Raw genomic sequence first — 19,203 nt, forward strand, 5'->3', positions numbered from 1 at the left:
ACAGGGCAGGAAGAGAAGTGTCTCTCCAGTGGGACACAGATGGCAAAATTGACACGTTATAACTTTCCTTTACTCTATCCAAAAATTATTGGCTTTAGTTCTACTTCAAAACATTGAGCATTTGTACTCAAGTCAGAAACACCAGGAATGTGGAACGTTATTGAATTTCAGATCTCAAACTTACTACTGTTGAGGATCAAAGTACAGTTGCTGGCCTTCACCTTCCTCCAGAGGTAAGGATACAACAGTTGTGTGCCAAACGTATTTTTTTATAGGCATATTTAGACTTCAGAGAAATTTTTAAGTCCACATGACTGCACAGAGTTACAGTGTGTGATAGAAATATGTATTTATACCTAGCAACTTTGGCAGTCATTGATTTACATGTAGAGGTCAAACATGAATATGTGAACTGTTATGGTCCCAGAGAAACCTATCCTAAGTGCATCCTTTCAGGGCATGTTTACACTCTTTAAATCCTTTGTGCAGCCAGTCTTTTACAAAAATTACAATATAAGGTATGAAAGATCTTTCTTGGAAGGACCCAGTGACATCTCTTTCCCTGGGGCAAAGGCCTCGAAGAGTCAGGTAACCATCTCATGCTGTAAATATATCCATATCACATACATGTTGCCTCCAATTAGCATATACAGTATCTCACAAGAGCCATGTCATTGCACCCCAGTATTATCTGCAGTCCTAACTCTATAACTTTTGAGAGCCTCCAAAGTAGGAGCACATACAGTATCTCACAAAAGTGAGTACACCCCTCACATTTTTGTAAATTTTTATTATACCTTTTCATGCGACAACACTGAAGAAATGACACTTTGCTACAATGTAGTAGTGAGTGTACAGATTGTATAACGGTGTAAATTTGCTGACCACTCTAAATAAAGAAACACACATCCATTAATGTCTAAACCGCTAGTAACAAAAGTGAGTACACCCCTAAGTGAAAATGTCCAAATTGGACCCAATTAGCCATTTTACCTCCCTGGGCGTCATGCGACTCATCAGTGTTACAAGGTCTCAGGTATGAATGGGGAGCAGGTGTGTTAAACTTGGTGTTATCGCTCTCATTCTCTCATACTGGTCACTGGAAGTTCAACATAGCATCTCATGGCAAAGAACTCTCTGGGGATCTGAGAAAAAGAATTGTTGTTCTGCATAAAGATGGCCTAGGCTTAAAGAAGATTGCCAAGACCCTGAAACTGAGCTGCAGCACGGCCAGGTTCCACTCCGAACAGGCCTTGCCATGGTGGACCAAAGAAGTTGAGTGCACATGCTCAGCATCATATCCAGAGGTCCTCTTTGGGAAATAGTCGTATGAGTGCTGCCAGCATTGCTGCAGAGGTTGCAGAGGTGGGGGGTTCAGCCTGTCAGTTCTGAGATCATACGCCACACACTGCATCACATTTTTCTCTGTAGCTATCATCCCAGAAGGAAGCCTCTTCTAAAGATAATGCACAAGAAAGCCCGCAAACAGTTTGCTGAAGACAAGCAGACTAAGGTCATGGATTACAGGAACCATGTCCTGTGGTCTGATGAGACCAAGATAAACTTATTTGGTTCAGATGGAGTCAAGCATGTGTGGCGGCAACCAGGTGAGGAGTACAAAGACAAGTGTGTCTTGCCTACAGTCAAGCATGGTGGTGGGAGTGTCATGGTCTGCGGCTGCATGAGTGCTGGTACAGAGAGTGCTGGTACAATGAGTACAGTTCATTGAGGGAACCATGAATGTCAAAATGTACATACTGAAGCAAAGCATGATCCCCTCTCTTCAGGGATTGGGCCGCAGGGCAGTATTCCAACATGATAATGACCCCAAACACAACTCCAAGATTACCACTGCCTTGCTAAAGAAGCTGAGGGTAAAAGTGATGCAAATTTCAAATTTTTGAAAACTACACTTATCTAACCCCAAAACCCATCCTAGCCCACCCACCCAATGCACACCGCTTGTACTAATTAGCTCCATTCCAGGTAGTCCTTGATTGGTTGGGGGAGAGAAGACAACAAGGGCCATGGGGGGGGGAGTCCTGGATGAAGCCGGATGGAGCGCCCGGGGGGGGACCGAGGGAGAGAGAGGGGGAGACACTCACACCCCCCTCTCTCCACCCCGCCTAGGCGGAGGGTCAACAAGGCGGGGGCACAGACCACCCCCCAGGTACCGCCCCATCCCACCCAACCAAGGACTCCACAGGTCCCAAAATTTCTTTTAATTGTTTTGTTTAATATACATCGCTCTTTCACACCAAATTGTAGAGCTGATAACTTCAGCCCATGCCTCCGAAGAAGGGGGGTTCTTGGCCTGCCAGTTCAATGCCATCATACACCTGGCACAGACATCTTAATACTGCAATGCTTTTCGAGGAAGGCAATCTGCCCTCCTCCAGAATACCTAAAAGACGGGTCTTGGCCTCCGGCTTCAATGTAGTCTTAAAAGTCCTATTTATCCTCTGGACTATTTCAATCCAATATCTATAAAGTTTTGGACATTTCCATACCATATGGAGAAGGTCTCTCGAAGCTTTTCATCTGGGACATTCATCCCTAGGTGCCCTGCCAAACTTCCACATTTTTTGGGGGGTGTAATATACTCTATAGATAAGGAACAGGTGGGACACTCTCTGCGAGGGGGATATTGAGACCATACTCCCTTGTTCTAAAATATTCCCCCATTGTTCCTGGGTTTTGATATATCCAGATGAGACTTGGATAATTGTCTACAGTTATTTCCCTCTCATTCATATAAGATCTAGTAAAAGAAAAAAATTTAAACAGTAAAAAAAATTGTAAATGAATGAGTTCTCATTTTAAACCACATATCTATTGCATCAGGTTTTGACAAGGGTTAGCTTTTAATAGATGTACTGCTGAAGCTGCCCCTGATTGATTTAATCCTGACCCAGAAATGCTTGTGAGTCCAGGCTATTATTCGAGCTTTGCATTCCTGTAAAACTACCCTGCAAATCTCTGAGGCCAAGGTCAATGTTATCCTATACACCTCAGTCATGTTCTTATCCCACATGTCCTCATACATTTGGCCTTTATTTCCAATGCATGCTGCTAAAGGTACCAAAACATGCTTAAATCATAGGTTAAACTTTTAATAAAGTCAAACTTGGGTGGGGGTAAATTGCATATGAATGAGAAATATTTACTTACAGTCTTTACAAAACCAGATATGAGATTTGGAACTTTATCTCCAATGCAATGTCTCTGTTCTTGATCCAACGTACACCTTCATCCAAGGAGATAGAATGTGATGCAGTACCAGAAATATGCAGTATAATGAATGAAATGCTGGTCACCTTAAACTCATCGCTCCTCTTCTCAGCAGGATGACATATTTCTGAGAAATCCAGCAATAGTGATAATAATTAATTCATACCATGAAACGCGGCAGCTCATGTATGGAGATCATTAGTTATGGGTCTGTTAGTGCTGTTACAGCTCAGCCCATCCTGCAGCTAGCAGACAGTCTGCAATCTCATCCTTTACACGCTGCTACGGCTGTGGAACTGCAGAGGCCTGATGTTTAGAGCATCTGCAGGCTAAGTGCTCAAAGGAGGTTAAATACATGTAATCACCACTTCCCACAGCTCATCCACAAGGATGAAAAGCCACATGCCATTGATAGAATAATATAAGGGTGAAATGTGTGCTATTTGAATGGTTATTTTGTTAAAGGAAAAGTGTTGTGAAATCTATAAGAAACAAATAAGTTGAATGAAACTATTTCATTTACAAAATGTTTTACTCTTAGAAAAAAAAAATATAGTAATAAATATAGTTAATTATGGATAGCTTCGTGGTTAATTAATGACTGCCTGAACATCCACCTTATCCCTTTGGACCTCATAGCCATTGTCTCTTTATAACTTATATTGTTTTTTGCTTCTAATTTTTGCTTAACATACCCTAAGAATTCCCATGACTGATTTTTAATGAATCATGTGCTTACCTGTATGCATTGTTTAACAGTATTGTTAATAGGAATATCACTCCAAGGGGATTGCACTACAGGACAGGGGAGTGCCTAGTGCAGACCTTTAGACAGGGGCACACTAGATTCAGTTTGCCTGATTGTTCAAGTGCCTAAAAATATGAGATGCTGTCAGTAAATGATCTGATGTCAATGGGTATCTTTAGGCATATCCAGCTACTCTTTGGATATGCAACGCTGTACCCAAATGAAATTGATATAATTTTTTTCACACAAATAGAGCCTTCTTTTAGTGGTATTTTATCACTACTAGTTTTTTCTTTTTTGCAATATAAAATGAAAAAAGGTGATTGCACACAGCCGATCAGCAGGTCTCGGCCAATAATCATTGGTTGGGACTTGCTGATAGACTCCCGCTGTGCAGGAACCAAATCCAAAGGTAGGCAGTGACGTACAGGTATGTTGCTTTGCCTACAGCCACCATTCGCCCGCACTACAATGAAAACATTTAAATAAATAAAGTACAGTGCAGAGGGGGGTCTTTTCATACAGCTTTGTGGGAAACAATGAAAATGCACAAAATTCTTTAAAAGCCACACTTGGGGAATGTTTTAAAGCTGTATGTAAGCTGTATGTGGTTATACAACACAATACAATTTTACAGACAGTCTCAAAAACAGTGTAAAAGTCTATATTTGGCAGTGGAATTGTTTTTTTCTTTTACTGTTAGATTGGCTTGCATACAGCAGCAGAACCACAATCTAATTCATTTTCATGCCTGAAAAAAAATACTTTTTCCAAGTAATTGTAGCAGCGACATATGCTTTTTCATCAAGCAGTAATAGCCCTGCTTTGACCAGCAGATAAAGAATTGGCAGTAGTTCACTGTGGCTCTGTCTGTTCTCAGTGATGCAAAAGTGTCCTAAAAGCTGCTTCCCTGAACTTCTGATCTTTACAGGAAAGAGTTTACAGTGGAAATTGCAGTCTTCAGTCAGTCTGTTAGCTTGCAGAATAGAGAGAATAGGAGGAGCAGGAGAATGCCTTGCTATCTTAGGCTATGGGGCTGTGGGACTTTTATTGATGCACAGGTGGCTCCATAGGACACTGCAAGAAAAAGGAGCCACTCTGAAATGGGAAACCTGGGGCAGAGGTCATTGCACCAGCTTAAACTGAGACATAGGTACAGATTAAAAGCTAAAGAATCTGCATACTCACTTATTGATCAAATCAGCTGCTGAAAGTGCTTAAAAAAACCGAGAGTCTAACATCACTTTAGGCATAACATTATAAACTAAAAGCCTTTTAGTAAAGCCTATGATACATCACAATGCCACATTCCCATCAAAGCAGGTGTTCACAACATTCCTTGGTATGTTGTTGTTTGCGTAACTGGTCATCGTAAAAATAAGAGTCCACATTCCTGTCTGAATATTTGTCTGCAGAACCAAAATATATACCTAATTTGTAACTCCTGGTATGATAAAACCTTACCATAATAGCAAGTATCTACACAAATGCAGAATAGAATAACAATCACTTTAATACTATTCATGACTATGTTATTATGTACAGAAGAAAAATTTGTCACATTACATCTCCTAAGAAGAACACACATAAGAGATATATCATTATTAGTCTCTATCAAATCGTGCTATGCAATAATATATTGGTTATCAGACTGTACAAATATGAAAATGTCAATACAAGAAGAAAACTGATATTGTGGGAGGGTCTGCTGAAGATATCATAGATAGTTTAGCATCCCTACCTCCCACCTCCCTTAGGCTGGCCATAGATGGTTTGAATCTCGACCAGTTCAGCAGGAATCGGCTAAGATCTGAACCGTGTATGCACAGGCTGAATGTACCAAGTTGATTGATAGATGAAATTGGGTACAACCACCCTGCCAAATTTACCTTTAGTTATTGCTAGAGGCTGCTATAGCCGCTAGCAATAAGCACTGTCTTCTCCCGGCGGAGATGGCTTCGCCCCACCCGCCAGGAGAATACATCTCAGCAGGAAGTCCTGTCAGCACTCTGTGTCAATGGGGGAACCGTGCTAATTTCTTTCCTGCAAGCAAAGAAATTTGCACCATCTATGGCCTGCCTTAGGATGGTCATTTTTTGAATTTCCTCCTCAAGAACTAGAGAAGATGGTTGAAGCAGCAGCTCAACAGCTCTCAATTTTACATCAAAATGACACACATGCTGAGATTAATAAGGGCCAATATCAGAGGCAGACTTATTATACTCTGTATTGAACTCTGTTAAGATCACATTTTTCTTGCTCCATTTTCCTATCTTTTTATTAAACAAGATAATTATTTTTTATTATTATACATGATTTATATAGCGCCAACAGTTTGCGCAGCACATTACCACATGTGAATATTTTAAGCTCTGCTTTATCTCTGTCTGGAGTGACATTGGGTGTCGCTAACCTGTCTTACAGGTAATGCCGTGTACACACGGTCGGACTTTCCCACAGAAAAAGTCAGACAGAATCATTTCATCTGATAGTCCAACCATGTGTGAGCTTCAGCGGACATTTTTTTCGAAAATTCTGACGGACCTAGAAATAGAACATGTTTTAAATCTTTCCGATGGAATCAATTCCTATCGGGAAAACCGTTCGTCTGTATGCTGTTCTGATGGACCAAAAACTACGCAGCTATTGGCTACTGGCTATTTAACGTTCTTCTTCTAGTCCCATCGTACGTGTTGTATGTCACCGCGTTCTAAACGATTGGACTTTGGTGTGATCGTGTATAAGCAACTCCGTCAGAACTTCGTTGGAAAAACCGTCAGAGTTTATTCTGACAGAAAAAACTGTTGTGTGTATGCGGCATAAGAGTTGTTTCAGTAGATACTGTGAGGGGGAATAATCAAAACTGGAGCAGCTATGCATGGCAATCAATGAGCATCTATCTTTTACTTCCATTCAAAACTGAACCAGCTGAAGATAGAAGCTCATTGATTGCCATGCACAACTGCTCCAGATTCTGTCTGCTCTAGTTTAAAAAAAAATTCCAGCTGAGTGGTATTTGTCTTGTTAAAACACGGTTTACAAGATTTTAGTAGTGAAAACGGTTTCATTAGCAGTAATCAGCATGGATTCATGAAGAATCGTTCTTGCCTAACCAATCTATTAACCTTCTATGAGGAGGTACGCTGCTATTTAGAAAGAAGGCCCGTAGACGTGGTGTATCTGGATTTTGCAAAGGCATTTGATACAGTTCACTATAAACACTTACTGTCAGTGCCGATCCTGACCTCCCTGGGGCCCTCAGCAAAATTCTGCGAAGGGGCCCTCTACCTGACCCGTGATGACGTGAACTTGCAATTGCCAGACAGTCACACCTGACACTTACATCAGGGTCCCCAGAGAGTCCCCCTTAAATCCGTGTCCTCAGAGAGCCTCTCCTTACATCAGGGTCCCCAGAGAGCCTCCCCCTACATTAGGGTCCCCTGAGAACCTCCCCTTACATCAGGGTCCCCTGAGAGCCTCCCCTTACATCAGGGTCCCCAGAGAGCCTCCCCTTACATCAGGGTCCCCAGAGAGCCTCCCCTTACATCAGGGCCCCAAAGATCCCCCTTACAACAGGGTCTTCAGAGAGCCCTTCCTTACATCAGGGTCCCCAGAGAGCCCCCCCTTACATCAGGGTCCCCAGAGAGCCCCCTTTACATCAGGGTCCCCAGAAAGACCCTCCTTACATTAGGGTCCCCAGAGAGCCCCCTTACATCAGTGTAATCAGAGAGCCCCACCTTAAATCAGGGTCCCCAGAGAGCCCCCCCTTACATCATGGTCCCCAGAGAGCCCCCCTTAAATCAGTGTCCTCAGAGAGTCTCCCCCTACATCAGGGTCCCCAGAGAGCCTCCCCCTACATCAGGGTCCCCAGAGAGCCTCCCCCTACATCAGGGTCCCCAAAAAGCCCCTCCTTACATCAGTATCCTCAGAGAGCCCCTCCTTACATCAGGGTCCCCAGAGAGTCTCTCCCTACATCAGGGTCCCCAGAGAGCCTCCTCTTACATCAGGATCCCTAGAGAGCCTTCCCCTACATTAGGGTCCCCAGAGAGCCTCTCCTTACATCAATATCCCCAGAGAGCCTCCCCTTACATCAGGATCCCCAGAGAGCCCTCCTTAAATCAGTTTCTTTAGAGAGTCTCCCTCATATCAGGATCTCCAGAGAGCCCCCCTTACATCAGGTTCCCCAGAGAGCCTCCCCTTACATCAGGGTCCCCAGAAAGTCCCTCCTTTCATCAGAGTCCAAACAGAGGTCCCCCTTACATCAGAGTCTGCAGAGTCTGCACAGAGGTTCCCCCTTACATCAGAGTCTGCACAGAGGTCCCTCTTACATCACAGTCCGCACAGAGGCCCTCCTTACATCACAGTCCACACAGAGGCCCCCCTTACATCAGAGTCTGCACAGAAGCCCCCCCTTACATTGGGGTAAACAGCTCAATCTCAGTATTTGCAGATAATACAAAGCAGGCAATAATTTCTGGACAGGATGTGGATCCCTTACAAGAAGATCTGAACAAATGAATTAGGTGGGCAACTACATGGAAACTTAGGTTTAATGTAGAAAAATGTAAAATGATGCATTTGGGTGGCAAAAATATGAATGCAATCTACTCACTAGGGGGAGAACCTCTGGGGGAATCTAGGATGGAGAAGGACCTGGGGTCCTAGTAGATGATAGGCTCAGCAATGGCATGTAATGCATTAAAAAGGGAACTCCAGAGATAAAACGATAATTCTCCCACTCTACAAGACTCTGGTACGGCCCCACCTGGAGTATGCCGTCCAGTTCTGGGCACCAGTCCTCAGGAAGGATCCGCTGGAACTGGAGAGAGTCCACAGAAGGGCAACAAAGCTAATAAAGGGTCTGGAGGAACCTTAGTTATGAGAAAAGCTTACGAGTAGGGATGAGCCGAACACCCCCCGGTTTGGTTCGCACCAGAACTTTCGAACGGACCCCAAATTCGAACGAACGTTAGAACCCCATTGAAGTCTATGGGACTCGAACGTTCGAAATGAAAAGTGCTAATTTTAACGGCTAATATGCAAGATACTATCCTAAAAAGGGTTTGGGGACCTGGCTCCTGCCCCAGGGGACATGGGTCAATGCCTAAAATGTTTTTAAAAATGGCCGTTTTGGCGGGAGCACTGATTTTAATGACGATTAAAGTGAAAAAAAAAGTGAAATATTCCTTTAAATATGGTGCCTGGGGGGTGTCTGTAGTATGCCTGTGAAGTGCCACGTCTTTCCCGTGTTTAGAACAGTCCCTGCACAAAATGACATTAAACGGAAATAACACCATTTAAAACTGCTTGCGGTTTTAATGTTATATCTGGTTCCTGCAATATGGTTGAAAATCATTGAGAAAAATGGCATGGGTAGCCCTCCCTGCCCATTACCAGCCCCTTTAGGTCCTGTACGCATATTAAAGGGAACCCCGTACCCATATTAAAAAAAGGAAATGCGTGTGGCCCCCCAGGCCCTATATACTCAGAACAGCAGTATACAGGCGGTGCAAACAAGACAGGGACTGTGTAGGTTTGTTGTGTTAAGTTGAATCTGTTTGTAATTTTCAACTGGTACATTTTTAAAGTGTAGCTCCAGTCAAAAAAACAATTTTTAAGCTTTTTGGAAAACATAGGGAAGGGTTATCACCCCTGTATAATTTGTTTTGTCGTCCATCTTTTTTCATCTCACTTGCTGTTGTCTCCTTCCGTTTGCAAGTAGGAGATGTTTGTAAATTGGATGTTTGAAAGTAGGGGCCTGCCCTATATGCTCTGCAGAAATGGCGGAACAAGGTGTTGGTTTTGCCACAACATTGTAAGTCCTCAAAGTGACTCTTGGTGGGCGCTGGAGCGCCCTGCTGTGAACGATTATATCAAGAATTGTAATTACATGCCATTGTTGAACAGTGGTAGAAAAATTGACCTTTGGTGGTTGTGGTGCTGGTGCCACAACACTATAAGTCCTCACCGTTACTCTGGGTGGGCACAGGAAGGGGCCCTCCTGTGAAGTATTATATCAAGAATTGTAATTACATGTCCCTGTTAAACAGGGGCAGAAAAATTTGGCCTTAGGCACTGCTGCTGGTGCCACCACACTGCAACCTCTTCCATATACTCTAGTTTTATTGCAGGAATTAGCCCTGCTGCAAAGCATTGCATCAAAAATTGTACTTAAACGCCCCTGTTAAACAGGGGCAGAAAAATTGGGCCTTAGGCACTGCTGCTGGTGCCACCACACTGCAACCTCTGCCATATACTCTAGTTTTATTGCAGGAATTAGCCCTGCTGCAAAGCATTGCATCAAAAATTGTACTTAAACGCCCCTGTTAAACAGGGGCAGAAAAATTGGGCCTTAGGCACTGGTGCTGGTGCCACCACACTGCAACCTCTGCCATATACTCTAGTTTTATTGCAGGAATTAGCCCTGCTGCAAAGCATTGCATCAAAAATTGTACTTAAACGCCCCTGTTAAACAGGGGCAGAAAAATTGGGCCTTAGGCACTGGTGCTGGTGCCACCACACTGCAACCTCTGCCATATACTCTAGTTTTATTGCAGGAATTAGCCCTGCTGCAAAGCATTGCATCAAAAATTGTACTTTAACGCCCCTGTTAAACAGGGGCAGAAAAATTGGGCCTTAGGCACTGGTGCTGGTGCCACCACACTGCAACCTCTGCCATATACTCTAGTTTTAATGCAGGAATTAGCCCTGCTGCAAAGCATTGCATCAAAAATTGTAATTAAACGCCCCTGTTAAACAGGGGCAGAAAAATTGGGCCTTAGGCACTGGTGCTGGTGCCACCACACTGCAACCTCTCCCATATACTCTTGTTTGATTGCAGGAATTAGCCCTGCTGCAAAGCATTGCATCAAAAATTGTACTTAAACGCCCCTGTTAAACAGGGGCAGAAAAATTGGGCTGATGGCATCAACCAGAACCAGAAATGTTCTTCCAACATATCAGCGGAGAAGGAAGAGGATAGTAGACATGTGCAGACTAGAATATTTTGTTTCGTTTTTTTGTTTTCGTCCGTAAATTTTATTTATTTAGTTACTCCCGAAATTCGTTTTTATTTATTTCGTTTTTCGTGCAAAAATTGCATTCGTCCGAAAATCCACATGAATTACGGTCGAATCTGTCTTGGAAGGCTTATGGTATCTGTCGAATGGATAAAGAAGATTCGATGGAGCTGCTAAACTATATAGCCTATAGGCGGAGCATTCGATTGCCGAAATGTACGATTGCAGTGTCGTATAGTTGCGACGATCCCGTCGAATATTATTATAAACGTGCAACGATCCCGTCGAATATTATTATAAACGTGCAACGATCCCGTCGAATATTATTATAAACGTGCAACGATCCCGTCGAATATTATCATTATTTTTTTTTTATTTACTTCCCCGCCCAATTCCAGTATCGTTTCTCTCTGTCGATTCTGTTCTCTCTATGTCGAATATTTACTCTCTGTCGAAAGCTTTTCTATATAATAGGACTAATAGAGGTAAACGAAACTTAGGCACATTCGACCACAGGTTCAATAGACATATGGAGTCACGTCGAATCTCCTATTCTATATCGAACGGTCACTTCGAATCTCCTATTCTATATCGAACTGTTGTAACAACGAAAACGAAAAAAAGCATTTATTTATGTCGGATCTTTCGTTTTTCGGAATCTGCACTTTCGTTATCGTTTGTCAAAACGAAAACGAAAATACCTGAAATTCGGACGAAAATGCATTCGGACGAAAACGAATGCACATGTCTAGAGGATAGACAATCAACATAACAGGACAGTCACTCAGCATCAGCATAGGCAGTCTTGAAGGGATGTGGTATTTCAAAAAAAATTATTCGGTTACATCAGCTTCAGGTGCTTGGTAGCTGTGGGTGATCCAAGACTGATTCATCTTGATGAAGGTCAGTCGATCAACTGATTCGGTGGACAGGCGCACCCTGTGATCGGTAACAAAGCCACCAGCAGCACTGAAGGTGCGTTCCGAAAGAACGCTGGATGCAGGACAGGCCAGTAGCTCAATTGCATACTGTGCAAGCTCTGGCCAGTGATCCATCCTCAAGACCCAGTAAGCCAGAGGATTTTCGGTGGGAAAGGTGTCCAAGTCTGACCTTGCCCCTAGGTATTCCTGCACCATGTAAATCAGACGCTGGCGATGGGTGCTGGAACCGATCATACCTTGGGGCTGCTGACTAAAAAATTGTCTGAAAGCATCAGTCAGACGGCCACCTTCTCCACCGCTCCTTCTGCCCGATGCCTCAGCAACACGTTGTCCAGGACCAGGAGTTTGTAACCTCCCAGTCTCTGGGAACGCGTTGCACAGACCTTTCTGCAAGGCCTCCCGGAGATGTCTCATCCTCTGCTCCCTCTGCGATGGCAAGATAAGGTCGGCAAGCTTACCCTTGTACCGTGGATCAAGGAGAGTGGCCAGCCAGTAATGGTCCCTCTCCTTGATCCGAAGAATACGAGGATCCTTCCGCAGGCTTTGCAGGATCAGGGAGGCCATGCAGCGTAGGTTAGCTGAGGCATTCGGTCCGGAGTCCTCTGGGTCACTAAGGACAACATGATCCGCAGCTACCTCCTCCCAGCCACGTACAAGTCCACGTGTTTCTTGGGACTGTAAATCATCCCTACAAGACTGCTGCTGCTGATGCTGAGTGCCAGCCTCCACCTCCATGCTGACACAATCATCCTCCTCCTCCTCTTCCTCCTCCTCATCCTCTTCCTGTGTGATGGGTGGCACAGCAGGAACACTCTCTGGATAAAGGGGGCCTTGAGAGGCAAGGAAGTCCTCCTCTTCCTGCCTCTGTTCTGCCTCAAGTGCCCTGTCCATTATTCCACGCAGCGTATGCTCCAAGAGGTGGACAAGAGGTACAGTGTCACTGATGCATGCACTGTCACTGCTCACCATCCTTGTGGCCTCCTCAAACGGTGACAGGACAGTGCATGCATCCCTGATCATGCCCCACTGGCGTGGTGAGAAAAAACCAAGCTCCCCTGACCCTGTCCTGGTGCCGTAGTCGCACAGGTACTCATTGATGGCCCTCTGCTGCGTGTGCAGCCGCTGCAGCATGGCCAATGTTGAGTTCCATCTGGTGGGCATGTCACATATAAGGCGGTTCTTGGGCAGGTTCAACTCCTTTTGGAGCTCAGCCAGCCGAGCACAGGCATTAAATGATCGGCGGAAATGCACACAGACTTTCCTGGCCTGCTTCAGGACAACCTGTAAGCCGGGGTACCTGCCCAAGAACCGCTGCACCACCAGGTTAAGGACGTGAGCTACACAGGGCACATGGGTCAGTTGTCCCTGTCGGAGGGCGGAGAGGAGGTTGGTGCCATTGTCGCAAACCACCATTCCTGGCTTAAGCTGGCGTGGCGTCAACCACCTCTCGGCCTGCCCCTGCAGAGCTGACAAAACATCCGCCCCAGTGTGGCTCCTGTCCCCCAAACAAACCAGCGCAAGCACGGCATGGCATCGTTTTGCCTGAGTACTTGCGTAGCCCCTGGAACGCCTACGGAGCACCACTGGTTCTGAGGACAGGGCACTGTAAGAGGCCATGGAGGAAGAAGAAGAGGAGGGGGTGGAGGAGAGAGGTGTGTCACAACCAATAGTAGCATTTTGGAATGGCGGAACAACCTCCAACACTACTGCACCTTGTCCTGCATCCTTCCCAGCTGCCAGAAGAGTGACCCAATGGGCCGTGAAAGACAGGTAACGTCCCTGTCCATGCCTGCTGGACCATGAGTCAGCGGTAATATGCACCTTACCGCTGACCGCCCTGTCCAGCGAGGCAAGGACATTGCCTTCCACATGCCGGTAGAGAGACGGAATCGCCTTCCGTGAGAAAAAGTGGCGTTTGGGGACCTGCCACCGAGGAACCGCACATTGTACAAACTCACGGAAGGGGGCCGAGTCTACCAACTGAAAAGGCAGCAGTTGAAGTGCTAGCAATTTAGCCAAGCTAGCATTCAACCGCTGGGCATGTGGATGGCTGGGAGTGAACTTCTTCCGCCGGTCCAGCAGCTGGGGCAGGGACATTTGCCTGCTATAATCGGACGTGGGTGTACCGCTAGCAGAGTTCCCGGAAGCACTTGGCTGTGACACACCTAATTCTACACCTTCATTCCTCTCAGAGCAGGTTTCAGAGAGGACTGAAGGTCTAGTGGGGTTGGAGATGCCAGCTGATGAGGAGCAAGGAGAGGTCTGCTTTGTTCTTTGGTGTGGGTCTTTGAGGTACGCTTGCCAACGAGCTGCATGGCAGGTCAACATATGTCTGGTCAAGCATGTGGTGCCCAAGCGGCTGATGTTTTGGCCACGTGAGATACGCTTGAGACATATGTTGCAAATAGCAGCGGTGCGATCTGATGCACTCGTCTCAAAAAAGGCCCACACCAAAGAACTTTTAGAATAACGTGCAGAGGCAGCGCTCTGCACAGGCGGAGCTCTGCGGTGTGATTCAGTCGGTGTGCTGCCCCTAAGCTGGCCCCCGGAGGGCATCCTGCCTCGTTGGACATGTGCCTCCTCCTCCTCCTCCTCCTCCTCCTCCCTCCTTCCAGGCACCCACATGGAGTCAGTGCCCTCATCATCCCCTCCCTCTTCATCGCTGTAGCAAACCTGGCAGTATGCTGCAGCTTGTGGAACATGACTGCCAGATTGCTGTCCTTCTTGAGCATTCCCTCTCTCTGCGCTCACGCTACTGCCTTCCTCTAGCTGAGTGTCATCATCAGAGCCCACAAAACACTGGGCATCCTCCTGGAGCATGTACCCAACACTGTGCTCAAAGAGTTCAGGAGACTCCTCAGGAGGACGTGGTGGGTCTAGGGAAGGAGTCACTGATGATGACATTGAGAGGAGGGAAGACGATGCGTTGGCAGCTGCTTTGCTACTACCCTGAGACTGGGTGAGAGAGGATGAGGAGGATGAAGAGGGCTTGGTCATCCACTCTACCAAGTCGTTGGCATGTTGCGGTTCAACATGTCCAGCTGCCGAAAAGAAGGACAAGCATGTCCCATGGCCACGTGCTGATGACAATGCACCGCGTCCACGACCAGCACTGTTGTCTCTAGACACAGAGCCTGCTTGCCCTCTTTTATCGGCTCGCGCCTGTCTGCCTCTCCTTGCTGGCCTTCCAGACATGGTAATGGCCTGAAGGGAGTTGGGTAAAACAGCAGTTGGGTAGTGTATATTGTGCTGGAGGCACACAACACCCACTAACTCCTGCAGATGCCTTTATTATAGAACACCAGAGATAAAGGGGTATATACAGATGTATACTGTGCTGTGCTGGAGGCACACACAACTTCCAATAACTCCTGCAGATGGCAAGTGGGCTCAAATAGAGAACAGCTATGTAGGTGGATATAGCGGTATGTACTGGGTACAGAGCACGCAGACAGCACACACTATCTCCTAACACTACTGGGTACAGAGCACGCAGACAGCACGCACTATCTCCTAACACTACTGACTACAAGCTCTATTATAAAAGATAGATCACTACTACTAGCTATATAGGTGAGGTGAATATAGCGGTGTATACTGCGGTCAGGGCACGCAGACAATAACCAGAGAACACCAGAGATAAAGGGGTATATACAGATGTATACTGTGCTGTGCTGGAGGCACACACAACTTCCAATAACTCCTGCAGATGGCAAGTGGGCTCAAATAGAGAACAGCTATGTAGGTGGATATAGCGGTATGTACTGGGTACAGAGCACGCAGACAGCACGCACTATCTCCTAACACTACTGGGTACAGAGCACGCAGACAGCACGCACTATCTCCTAACACTACTGACTACAAGCTCTATTAAAAAAGATAGATCACTACTACTAGCTATATAGGTGAGGTGAATATAGCGGTGTATACTGCGGTCAGGGCACGCAGACAATAACCAGAGAACACCAGAGATAAAGGGGTATATACAGATGTATACTGTGCTGTGCTGGAGGCACACACAACTTCCAATAACTCCTGCAGATGGCAAGTGGGCTCAAATAGAGAACAGCTATGTAGGTGGATATAGCGGTATGTACTGGGTACAGAGCACGCAGACAGCACGCACTATCTCCTAACACTACTGACTGCAAGCTCTATTATAAAAGATAGATCACTAGCTATATAGGTGAGGTGAATATAGCGGTGTATACTGCGGTCAGGGCACGCAGACAATAACCAGAGAACACCAGAGATAAAGGGGTATATACAGATGTATACTGTGCTGTGCTGGAGGCACACACAACTTCCAATAACTCCTGCAGATGGCAAGTGGGCTCAAATAGAGAACAGCTATGTAGGTGGATATAGCGGTATGTACTGGGTACAGAGCACGCAGACAGCACGCATCTCCTAACACTACTGACTGCAAGCTATATTATAAAAGATAGATCACTAGCGGTGTATACTGCGGTCAGGGCACGCAGACAATAACCACTACACAACAGCAAGATAGAAAATCGGCCGAAAACGATCGGTGTGTACTGTGTTGAAGGTACACAGAACACCCACTGCTTCAGACGCCAACACACTACACGAGGCCGCCGCGATGGCGGCCTTATATAGTGTGGGGCGTGCACTACACAGCCTGAGCTATGATTGGCCACAGGCATCCTGCCTGTGGCCAATCATGGCTCTCCTCGTTGCTGGCGCTGCGATTGGCCAAGCATGCGGGGTCACAGTGCATGCTTGGCCAATCATGAGCCAGCAATGCACTGCGCCATCGCAGTGCATTGTGGGCCGTGAGCGCCACGTGAATTTGACGCGAACGGATCAAAATGTTCGGATTTCGCCGAACGGACGAACAGCCAATGTTCGAGTCGAACGTACGTTCGACTCGAACACGAAGCTCATCCCTACTTACGAGCATTGAACTTATTCTCTCTGGAGAAGAGACGCTTGAGAAGGGATATGATTTCCATGTACAAATACTGTACTGGTGACCCCACACTCGGGATAAAACTTTTCCACGAAAGGGAATTTAAAAAGACATGCGGCCATTCAATAAAATTAGAAGAGAAGCGGTTTAACCTTAACCACCTCCCGCCCGCCCTATAGCCGAATGACGGCCGTAGAGCAGGCGGGTTCGTCCGGGCGGTCGTCCCTGGACGTCCTTTTGTTTACTTCCGCAATGCGCGCCGCCGGGGGCGCGCATCGCAGAAGTTTTGTATTCGCCGTGTCTCCCGGAGACAGGCAAATACAGATCGCCGTGAACGGCCAATCAAAGCGGCCATTCACAGCGCGATCGCAGCTGCCAATAGGAGATGATCTCAAATGTAAACATATGAGATCATCTCCCATTGCTGTGTCTCTCTCTCCTCACACAGAGACAGCGTGTGAGGAGAGAGAGGATCTGTGAGTGTTATACTGTGTATTCAATACTGTGACTAACATCTGTCAGCCCCAGTGCCATCTGTCAGCCCCAGTGCCAGTGCCAACTGTCAGCCCAGTGCCATCTGTCAGCCCAGTGCCATCTGTCAGCAGTGCCATCTGCCAGTAGTGCCATCTGCCAGTAGTGCCAGTGCCGCCAGTGCCACCTGCCAGCGCCAGTGCCACCTGCCAGTGCCACCTGCCAGCGCCAGTGCCACCTGCCAGCCCCAGTGCCGTCAGCCCCAGTGCCGTCAGCCCCAGTGCCGCCAGTGCCGTCAGCCCCAGTGCCGCCAGTGCCAGTGCCACCTGCCAGCGCCAGTGCCACCTGCCAGCCCCAGTGCCACCTGCCAGCGCCAGTGCCACCTGCCAGCGCCAGTGCCATCCGTCAGCCCCAGTGCCGTCAGCCCCAGTGCCGTCAGCACCAGTGCCGTCAGCGCCAGTGCCACCTGCCAGTGCCACCTGCCAGTGCCACCTGCCAGCGCCATCTGCCAGCCGCAGTGCCATCTGCCAGCCCCATTTGCCAGAGCAATTAGCCAGAGCAAATAGCCAGTGCCATCTGCCAGTGCCAGCCCCAGTGCCATCTGCCAGCCACATCTGCCAGCCACATCTGTCAGTCCCATCTGTCAGCCCCATCTGCCTCCAGTGCCATCTGCCTCCAGTGCCACGTGTTGTCAGTGCCACGTGTCGTCAGTGCCACCTGCCACGTCAGTGTCACCTGTGATCAGTGCTGTCAGTGTCACCTGCCACATCAGCGTCACCTGTCAGTGTCATCTGCAGGATCAGCGTCACCTGTCAGTGTCATCTGCCAGATCAGCGTCACCTGTCAGTGCCATTTGTGACCAATAAAAATGTCACAAAGATTGTATTCAGCTGAGGAGGCATATGATATCCTTGCAGCCGACGAGAGCAACGGGGAGGTTTCCGCTTCGGATTCCTCCTCATATTCAGATTGTGACTCTGACGTGGACTACGAGCCTGTCCTCAGCAGCGGTACCATGACAGCCTCAGAGGAGGAAGATGATAGTCCGCCCGTCAGACGAAGGCGCACTGGTGAGGAGGCGGTACCATCCACCAGCACCGCAGAGCCATCCACCGGCAACCCAGTGCCATCCACCGGCACCACAGTACCTCGGCAAAGTCCACGTACAAGTGGGGTGTCAACTCGGCCCCAAAGGGTTAGGTCCCATGCCAGCCTTCCCTATTCCCTCCAGAACCCCTTGTGGCTTCCTCCTAACTCAGGAGAAGCTAACGTTCCCCCTTTCACTGCCAACCCAGGAGTCCAGGTGGACACACACAATTTTTCCCTGATGGACTTTTTCCACCTAATTTTTACAGAGGACATGCTTGAATCCATTGTGGTCCAGTCCAACCTATATGCCCAACAATTTATTGAAAGCAACCCAACGTCCTCTTATGCCCGTCCCTACGAGTGGAGAGCCCTAAGGCCGCGTACACACGGGCGGATTGTCTGCCCAACTTAGTCCGCTGAACCGTGTTTCAGCGGACAATCCGCTCGTGTGTGGGCTTCAGCGGACTTTTTCAGCGGACAGTCTGACGGACTAAGTCTTTCGGAATTTCCGTAATTTTGTCCGTCCAAACTTGGTTTTGTCCGTCCAAACTTGGTTTCAGCGGACAGTCCGCTGGTGTGTAGGCAAGTTCGACGGACTAAGTATGGCGCATGCTCAGAAAGGATTTACACGGCCGAAGGTTGCATTGCAGTGTATTGGACGTCGTTTTTCTAGTCCCGTCGTACGTGCTGTACACGTCATCACGCAAGCTTTCAGCGGACTGTCTGTTCATTGTGTGTGGTCAAGTCCGTTCATTCAAATGTTGGACG

This window comes from Lithobates pipiens, unplaced genomic scaffold (assembly GCF_037356315.1).
Source record: "Lithobates pipiens isolate NorthernLeopardFrog02 unplaced genomic scaffold, aLitPip1_a1.2 Scaffold_18, whole genome shotgun sequence".
NCBI classification, from domain to species: Eukaryota; Metazoa; Chordata; class Amphibia; order Anura; family Ranidae; genus Lithobates; species Lithobates pipiens.